This window comes from Pan paniscus, chromosome 5 (assembly GCF_029289425.2).
Source record: "Pan paniscus chromosome 5, NHGRI_mPanPan1-v2.0_pri, whole genome shotgun sequence".
In the NCBI taxonomy this organism is placed as follows: Eukaryota; Metazoa; Chordata; class Mammalia; order Primates; family Hominidae; genus Pan; species Pan paniscus.
The window spans coordinates 152,806,315-152,816,986 of NC_073254.2; positions in this window are offsets into that span (position 1 = coordinate 152,806,315).

The window sequence follows — 10,672 nt, forward strand, 5'->3', positions numbered from 1 at the left end:
GGAGGAAATACTAAAATAATATAGAATATAAAGGGGCCGAGAGTGGTGGCTCATGCCTGTAATCCTAGCACTTTGGGAGGCCAAGGTGGGCGCGGATCACCTGAGGTCAGGAGTTCAAGACCAGCCTGGCCAACATGGTGAAACCCCATCTCTACCAAAAATACAAAAATTAGCTAGGCATGGTGGCAGGCGCCTGTAATCCCAGCTACTCGGGAGGCTGAGGTGGGAGAATCTCTTGAACCCAGGAGGCAGAGGTTGCAGTGAGCCAAGATCGCACATTGCGCTCCAGCCTGGGCAACAGAGGGAGACTCCGTCTCAAAAAAAAAAAAAAAAAAAAAAAAAGAATATAAAGGTACATGCTGGCAGAGAAGACAGGTTGGAAGGATATGCATCAAGGTGTTAATGTTTCTAGGAAGGTTTTCCATTTGCTTGTTTTCTTTTTCCTCTAATCAACATGTATTGCTTTTGAAGTAAAATATTTATTTTTATTTTTTAAAGGAAAGTTTACTTGGAAGAAACCCAAGCAGACACTGAGAAAGAAGGCCAAATGCCAATAAAACATTTTAAATTAAATGAAATAAAGATACAGTACATTCTTGGGGTTAATTTTGAGTGCCATTAATAATCTTTTTAAAAATTTATGTTTTGTGAATCAAGTGAATTTATATACTTGTCTGTACTTTCAGTTGTAAAAACAAAACTGCTTAAAACGAATGAATTCATGCCTAGCCAGCAGAGGGCAGTAAGAAACTGATGCCAGCTGAGGGACAGGTCAGTGAAAAACAGGAAGACAAGGTAAGAAGCAGGGACTATAGCAGGTTCACCCTAGGAAAAGATTCTTATCGCATTCTCTGAAGATTTTGAGAATTCTGTTTGTAGGAATAGAGATTACAGGATATTGTTGAGCTTAGTTTACTATTTCTGGTTGCATTTATTTGCTTTTTACAAACTTTTATCCATCATTTGGATTGAGTTTAATGAAAGCTTCCAATAATAATAACAATACCAAATTAGCCTTGCTCTTAGACCATTTACATTTAAACTTTTTAAATACTAAAGGACATTGGCATTCATTTTCTAACTCACATAACTTTATTTCAATTAGTTGTAATTTTAAGTAGTTAAGTAGTTCAAGTTTTTTTTTTTTTTTTTTTTTTTTTTTGAGACAGAGTATCGCTTTGTTGCCCAGGCTGGAGTACTGTGGTGCGATCTCGGCTCACTGCAAGCTCCGCCTCCCGGGTTCACGCCATTCTCCTGCCTCAGCCTCCCGAGTAGCTGGGACTACAGGCGCCCGCCACCACGCCCGGCTAATTTTTTTGTATTTTTAGTAGAGACGGGGTTTCACCGTGTTAGCCAGGATGGTCTCGATCTCCTGACCTCATGATCTGCCTGCCTCGGCCTCCCAAAGTGCTGGGATTACAGCCGTGAGCCCCTGCGCCCGGCCAGTTTAAGTTTTATAAATGATATCAATTAGAATTCTGTAACCACCAGTGGACACTGGCTGTTTTTTATCTTTCTTCCAAGGTTACTAATTTTGCTCAATTGCAATATATATGTGTGAAATACAAATAAATTATAAAAATTTAAACCGTTGATTTTCAATGTTTTCTCCATCATACTGAGAATATGCCTAGAACTACCCGAAGAACAAGTTTCCAGAGAAAGCCTATTCTGGAAAATGGGCATAATTTGGAGATGATCAAGGCAAGGGGTATACTTTGGAGATTAAATTCTCCACACTGTAGCTCCATGGAAGCATCATCTATGTTCTGAGCCTTTATCTCCCGTGCCTAGGACAGTGCGTGGTGTGGTAGGAACTCAGATATTTCAATTGTTTGTTTGTGGGCTTTCTTTTCAGTCTTAAACTCCTCAGCCTTTTTTCACCCTCTATTTTTTAAGGTTCCTTTTCCTCTGGCAACTAAAGTAAGTCTCTAGGTTGGGCTGCTTTGAGTCGAGTGTGGAGCCAAGCTGTCTCAACTTCCTTTCTCTCCAGCTCCACTCTAGGGAGCAGGGCATAGAAACATATCCTATCACAATATGGAGTACATGGCTCTAAGAAGCTGAAAAAATACGTTTAAAGGCCATTGTGAGACCTGGGAACAGTAAAAAGCATGTGAATTCAGAGAAACTATTTTTACATTGCAATAAGTTCTTTTTGAAGCTTATTTATCGAGACATATGCCAACAGCACAGAATTATATGAGTGATGTGAATTAAACCTTACACAAATGTAGTATTTGTCTTTTTATTTTTCCTTCTCTCAACTACTCGCAACTAAAATTTACAAATGGATATAAAAATCCTGTTTGTACTTGGTTGGCTCGTTAGAGAAATACCGAGTCAAAGGTCTGTGATATTTCACAGTGCTGCCCCCAAGTGAAAAGAAGCAAAATGCACATTAAAAAAAAAATAAATATGAGATCCATAAGGGGAAAATAAAATATTAGCATATAAAATGCTACAAATTAAAAAGCCTGCCTTCTCCTGTAGATTTGAAGCTGGATAAACTTGATGGATTCTAGGAGTCAGCAGATGTTTTGCCAAATGGGTACATGTTGTGTCTTGCAGGGAGGTACTTAGCCCCACGAGGGTCATAACGTGATGCAGCTATGCCACTCTTTCAGGAGGAAATACACATATAATTTAAGAAGAAATTAAAACCTTTTCTACATTTCCCCACAAGCTTCATTTTGAAATAAAATTATCCTTTTCAAAATATTATATTCCAAATTTCTATCATGTGAAGACTCTAGAAAAGTTTACTCTAAAATAATGAAAATGATAACATAATGTGAACGATGCTAAAGTGCAAAAGCAGAATTCAGAGTTGTATGTGAAGAGGAAATGATATACAATAAATCTGTTAGATTTTTTAGTAGCATCATCAAGGCATAAAAGGCAGACTTGTCATACTAACTTTGTTGTTGCCTAGTGCTGTCTCGTGAAGTGAGTCTCATTCAAAGTATTTTGGGTTGCACTGCTGCCTTCTGGAAATGCTCAGTATAGAATACAGGACAGATGAAGTTTAACAGTCACTTTGGTTTGACACTACTGTGTTGGGTTGCAATAAAAATAAAACCGATAAGAAGTGAGCTGGTCTTCAAATAAACTTCTATATTGCAGTAAAACTGCGAAGGTGTTTCTCCTGTCATAGCAATGGGCAACAACACGACCTTTTGTGAGTCAGAAACCTGCCTGGCCAATGAATCCAATACATCCCAGTACGGGACAATTTTAAAGTCCGTGTTCAAAGTTTATTTGCAGCAAATGGAGGTAATGCTTTCAAAGCAGAAGTATTAGGCTGGGTGCAGTGGCTCATGCCTGTAATCCCAGCACTTTGGGAGGCTGAGGCGGTGGGCAGATCACCTGAGGTCAGGAGTTCAAGACCAGCCTGGCCAGCATGATTAAACGCTGTCTCTACTAAAAATACAAAAATTAGCCAGGCACGGTGGCACATGCCTGTAATCCCAGCTATTCAGGAGGCTGAGGTGGGAGGATCACTTGAACCTGACAGGCAGAGGTTGCACTGCAGCCTGGGTGACAGAATGAGACTCCATCTCCAAAAAAAAAAAAAAAAAAAAAAAAAGCTGTATTTCTTGCTGGTGTTGGGGAGGAGGCAATGGGAAAAAGAGACAGAGAAAGTGAGGGAGGGATGGAGAGGGAGGGAGACAGAGGGAGAGAAAAATGTTCAGGTCACTATAAATTAGTACGGAGGATTCTTGTTATTTTTTTTGCCCCACGCTGGTGATTTTCTCAAGTTAAAAAATGAAAACAAAATGCCAGCATTCACTTTTTATTTTGGAAATTCAGCTTGATGCAATCGTTAGTTGAAAATAAATATAAATAGGCCGGGTGCGGTGGCTCACGCCTGTAATCCCAGCACTTTGGGAGGCAGAGGCGGGCGGATCACGAGGTCAGGAGATCGAGACCATCCTGGTTAACATGATGAAACCCCGTCTCTACTAAAAATACAAAAAAATTAGCCGGGCATGATGGTGGGCGCCTCTAGTCCCAGCTATTCCGGAGGCTGAGGCAGGAGAATGGCGTGAACCCGGGAGGCGGAGCTTGCAGTGAGCCAAGATCGCGCCACGGCACTCCAGCCTGGGTGACAGAGCGAGACTCCGTCTCAAAAAAAAAAAAAAAAAGAAAAGAAAAGCAATATATTTAATAATATTTGTATTGCCTTATCTAAACTGGAAGACAAACAAAAAATAATATATGTGTATTATTTTATTTATTTGTTTTTTCTTTTGAGATGGAGTCTTGCTCTGTCACCCAGGCTGGAATTCAGTGGCATGATCTCAGCTCACTGCAGCCTCCACCTCCCAGGTTCAAGCGATTCTCCTGCCTCAGCCTCCTGAGTAGCTGGGATTACAGGCATAAGCCACCACACCCAGCTAATTTTTGCATTTTTAGTAGAGACGGGGTTTCACCATATTGGCTAGGCTGGTCTCAAACTCCTGACCTCAGGTGATGCACCCACTTGGGCCTCTCAAAGTGCTGAAATTATAGGTTTGAGCCACCGTGCCTGGCCCCAACATATAAATAATATGTAAATAATAATAAAACTCAGTAGAGTTGAGTGGAAGATCATGTAAGCCAGCTCCTTTTAACATTGTTCTGTGATTCCAGAATTCTATAGACTCTTTGATTTCTACTTCAGTGACTTGATAATAATAGTTAAATAATTGTGCAAATAAATAATGGGGATTTATTTTATAATAACATCTTGTTATCTTAGGGGATTCCCAAATTGCTTCATTTTTTATTTTAGTCTTTTGAAGAGAGTTTACCATGGTGGAAGGACTCTTACATAATACAAGGGCTTATTTAAGACTAACCATTTAATATAAAACAAGAAGGTATATTTATATGTTTATGATGATCATTTCCCAAAGTTAGCTTATTGTTAAAAGATGCAAAATTCAGGGAATTAAAGCAAACAACCCAAACTATTATAGTATTCTTCGTAATGACATAAGTGATCTTCTTTAATACTGTCACCAAAGGTAAATAAATATTAATGACAATTGTGATTTTCCTGAGTGTCAGCAGCCACCTTGTCTCTATTATCATTATTGGTTTTGTTATTTTCTAGAAGTAATTATATGGCCAGACCAAAATGTGACCTTCCTACTTTCTTTCCTGTGTTTCTGGAGAACATGCTTTCTCTTGCCTCTAGAGAATTTAGGCCTGATGTGACAATATTTTTCCACTACAGATTCTACTGGAATTAGAGTCTGAGGTTTTTCTGTTTTTTGTTTGTTTGTTTGTTTTTTCCTTGAGACGGAGTTTCACTCTGCCGCCCAGGCTGGAGTTCAGTGTTGCTATCACGGCTCACTGCAACCTCTGCCCGCCGAGTTCAAGCAATTCTCCTGCCTCAGCCTCCCAAGCAGCTGGGACTACAGGCGTGCACCACCATGCCCAGCTAATTTTTTTGTATTTTTAATAAAGACGGGGTTTCACCATGTTGATCAGGCTGGTCTCGAACTCCTGACCTCAGGTAATCTGCCTGCCTTGGCCTTCCAAAGTGCTGGGATTACAGGTGTGAGCCACTGCGCCTGGCCGAGTCTGAGTTTTTAAGATGGAAGAGATTTGAGAAATGGTCTAGTTTGATTCCTTCATTTTCCAAATGAGAAGATAGAACCCCAAGTTCCAGGACATGACCCAAGAAGCCTTTGAACATTGGGTAAACTGACTGATTATAGGATTTGCCATTTTGTCGAATATTAGAATTGTTTGTATTTAATATAAGTAGAAGGATTATTATTATTATTATTTTTAGACAGAGTCTTGCTCTGTCGCCAGGCTGGGGTGCAGTGGCGTGATCTTGGCTTGCTGCAACCTCCACCTCCCAGGTTCAAGTGATTCCCCTGCCTCAGCCTCCCAAGTAGCTGGGACTACGGGCACACACCACCACACCCAGCTAGGTTTTTGTATTTTAGTAGAGACAGGGTTTCACCATGTTAGCCAGGATGGTCTTGATCTCCTGACCTCGTGATCCACCCGCCTTGGCCTCCCAAAGTGCTGGGATTACAGGCGTGAGCCACCGTGCCCAGCCCTGAAGAATTATATTTTATAAATTGGTAGGTAGCTTCCACAAGAGGCATGTAGAGATTTGGAAGAAAACTGTTTATACAAAGCTAAAACTCAAATGTACAAACATAGTATTCCATAAGCCATTCATTTGCAATGCTCTGCACTTTTGAGGTTTGCTGTGCAAAAACTGTGCAATATTTTCCTGATCTCTACTTATTTCATACTATCCAGACCAACAACAGTGGTTCAGCATGGTGAATTCTCCAGAAAGAGGGATCTACAACACTGAGTCTTGTCAAGCCTTCAGTAGGGGAGCAACATAGGTGAATTAATAAGGCCAAGGAGACACCTTTAAAGAAAAGGGAAGAGAAGGGGAGCTATTTGCCCAGAAAACAGTGATTTGAAGAAAACCAGTCTGGAAGTGTATGATGAGGGTATATTTTATAAAAGATTACAGCAGCTGCTTTGCCTTGCCATGACATAAACAAATAAGAATTAATTTTTAGAAGCGGTTATAATAACTTTAAATGAGGAGTGTTGCTACCTATAATTGATTGTAAGGGGAATTGGGCTTTTAAATATAATACTGGGTTAAGTACACATTCTTCTGAGACCCTGTCAGCAGAATGCTGATGTTTGTAATTGGAAAAGAGAATGTCTCTTAAGGATCTCTTTAACTAGTCAGCCTAAGACACAGATTCTCATCCTCAACTAGAATGCTATTCCTATTCACAAAAACCTGGGGAATATGATCACATTAATGCCCAAGAGATTTATAGCAAGAATAAGAGCAAAAGAAAATCTATGTATTTTTGAAGACATGGACTTCCCTAGTGGATATGTTTTCAGATTCTAAGAGTTAGAGGTAAAAATAAATTTTTAAAGTTTATTTTTTAAAGTTACTTTATTATTTGTATCTGCCTTGGTAAAATTCCAAAATAAGACAGTGATTTCTACTGTTTTGGTTAACTTTTGCCTTCCTCATACTCTCTGTGAGTATTCTAAATTTGAGATTGTTGGTGATAAATCAATTTCCCGAGAACACTTTAGCTAATATTAAAACTTAATATATATGGTTATTATTTTTAAAGTTTACTCTTTTCATGTTTACATTGTAAAAAATAAATGACTGAAATTTAGGTAACATGAGGAGAGCAATATTCTGAAAAATGAGGTGAAGTACCAATTTAATGTTTAGATAAGGACCAACATTTCTTTAGAATAACTTTTATTTAAAGACATATCAAATTTAAAACATTATTATGACATTGTCAATTTGAATAAGATTGGTTTTTAATCTATGGCTAGAGAAAATTTATAAAAGAGCCAACAGTCTCTAGTTTGTAGTTTTATCCAATTTTACTTTTCATTCCTTTCAAGGGTAATTTCATTACATTCTATCCAGCAAACAGGAGATGGCAGCATTACTTCAGCCGTTCAAAAAGACACTCAATCCCTTCTGAAAAGAGAAGGCTGGGAGCTGATGGAGAGTAGAGATTTAGCAGCAGGTGCTACAATGTACATAGAACAGAGGAATGTATATTTCCTATGTAGGGTACATAGGAAACAAATGTGAAATAAAACTGTTTAATGCCTCTGAATGCTGCAGATTTTTATGCATATTTTCCAGTGTAACAGGCCCTTCCCCTGTAAAAGTGAAATGGGTCAGATGTTGAGATTTTTATGGGATTTAGAAAGCTGTGCATGCATAACAAAGAGCTTGGCTCTACAGCTGTAGGATTTTTAATCTCTGTTTTTTTATGGAGTAGTAATTTTCTAAGAACACTAGACACTCATTTTCTTTATTTCTTCTCAAATTTCTAAGCATACATTAATAATAATATGGAACTTGGGTCTCAGGTCAAAAAAATACATACATGATCCAAACTACTGATATCTGCTACAACTGTTAATGCAGGAGATAAAATAGTAGATTGGTAAATCCATGGACCTCAAGGCCTCAGCTCGTTTTTCATGTCAATTGGATACCTCTCCTTGAGGAAGTAACTTCTAAGGAACACAGATCTGTAATATACAAACTGGGTTTATTTTGTTGAATTTTTTTATATATCTGTAAATAAATTTACTTATGTTTTGTTTGTGAAAAATTTGAAATAGTCTTTCTTAGCTTCCTTCAGGAAATCTAACCAGCTACTTGGAAAATCAAAAATTTTATTAACTTTAAGTAAAAGAAGAGAAATAAAGGCCTAAATAGAAGTTTCCTTGATGCTGATGTTAGACCTTTAACCCTGGTTAAGGAAGAAAAGATTCAAAGAATTATTCAAAGATTCAAAGAAAAGATTCAAAAATTGTCTCCATTCAAAGAATGGAGACTTGCATTCCAGCCTTTATCTTCATTTTAAATTCTATATTCTTAGGAGCCTTGTTTAGGAGATATTTCTCCAAACCCTATTTTTAAAATGTGGATTTTTGTTGCTCATTTTAACTAACATCTGAGCTTTAATTTCCTCATATCTGCACATAATCTGCTTCAGGCTATGATTGCTTTTTTTTTCTCTTTTGAGAAAGCAACCTTTCCATGTTGGCATAAATTTGACTTGTATGTACTAAGCAGAACATTTTATTAATATGCTAACCATTTTTCCATTAAAATCCAAGGCTATCACATACATAAATATAGCTTTTATGGGTTCACCAGAGATTCAAACGTGAACCTGAAATTTAGTCTACCACTTGGCAGCTTATGTCAACTGGCAGGGCTACTATATCAGAAATAATGACTTGAGTGTGAGTTTGAATAAATGAAAACCATAGATGTTTAATCATAATGCAGTCAGAGGTTTATCCTGGGCTCCATAAACAGTGGGGAGGGCAAAACTGATCTTGAAACATTTTTCACTTTTCTTTTTCAATATGTTCTGCCTTCTCATTAAGTAATTGTGAACAAGGACACTGGTACTAATTTTTAACCCTCTTTGACATGCTAAGGGCTTTAAAATGTGATATTTGACAGAGTCTTGGTCTGTTTGTAGGGCCAACCACTGAGCATCAGATTGGAGATTCTTATGGTGTCCATACTAAGGCCTTTGAAAAGTGATAACTCAGAGAGGTGAATGCAAGGGCTTTTGAGATGTCTATGTCTGTACCTGTATCTGTATCTCTCTCTCTTTCTCTCTCTCATTTTGTGGTTGGTCAACATACACTGGCTTTATAGTCAGGGGAGCTTGGATGTGAATCCTGCTTTGGCGGTTACTGATTGTGAAACAACAGAGAAGTCATTTCACTTATATGAACCTCATGTTTTTTTCTCTAAAATAGTTATAATAATACCTGTCTTATAATGTTTTTGTGAGGATGAGATGATATGTATAAAGTGCTTTTGTCCAGTGTCTCAAACATAAATAATGGTGGTTGTTATTATGATACAGAATTATCAGAGCAAATTTAAATGTATATAATATTTTTAAAGAATACAATTTGATTACTTTTTCTTTGCAAAACCCTACCCTATATAAAGATAGTTTTAAGATCTGTTAAAACTCAAATATTCCCTATAGAATAGGTTATAACTTTTAGTTACACAGTGCTTGAGACAATGTATTTGTGTAACCTTCTCCGAAAAGTTTTATAAATAGCTTTCATAGGCCATGGACTTTATTAGGGTCCCAGTCCTAAGGGGTCTATAGAAGCCTGTCTAAAGATTATTTAGAAAGATTATAGAAAACTGTTCAGTCCAATGGGTGTTTATGTCTGTTCAGACCCTTGCTCTTGGCTTCAGCTCTCAACTGTGGCTTTGTGCCCCTGTTGTTAAGCGCATTGATTGTAGCCACTTAGAGCTGTTGCTGCTCTGAACAGCATTGCCCAAACAGAATATTCATTTTTGCACACTATTTACTGAGTGTTTAACACAATGTTTTACTTTATGTAGAATTTGTTTTGTCACCTAAGAAACAAAACGAGTTTAAATATTTCATTTAAATATTTCCAAAGTCTAGGCCTTCTGCCTTGGAAGTTCTTTGATGTTGAGTCCTTTGTGTTTTCTTTCAGTTACAATTCAGGTCTTTGAGCAATGAGGTCAGATAATCTTGTTCCTTGCTCTTAGTTTTTCTCTGCCTGCCCTTTCTTATCTCTTCCGGCCCCTCGTTTGTACAGCCCAAATTAGCCTATAGATTGCATCTTTGGTTAAGAGTTTCTCGAAGGTAGGGAACACACTTCTTATGTGCTTTCCTCAATGGCTAATTAAGATATTTTGTTCAGAAGTACTTAAAATGAGGACATTAATATGATCTATGATCACATTTTCTGTGTTGGGGGTGCCAAATACTATTTGCACTGACAAATATGATTAAGCTAAAATGGGGGCTCTTAATTCTGGAAACATGATAATTGAATACTGTGACAGAGATGATGAATAGTACAGATTGAAAAAAGTCTCCCATTACCATTTAGGTTAATCCATCGAATAATTAAATAAAAAATCTCCTTTACATATGGAATAGACAACACATTACTCCAAGAGATGATATATGCTGAAAAGGGAAAGATTTGAATAAGTATAGAGGAAAGTTGTAGAATGAATAATCAAAGGAAGCTGCATATTTTGAGTGTATCTCTATACTTTAAGGCTAATGTCAGCCGCCGCCATCTTGGGATCTCTGCCAAGATTGAGCCA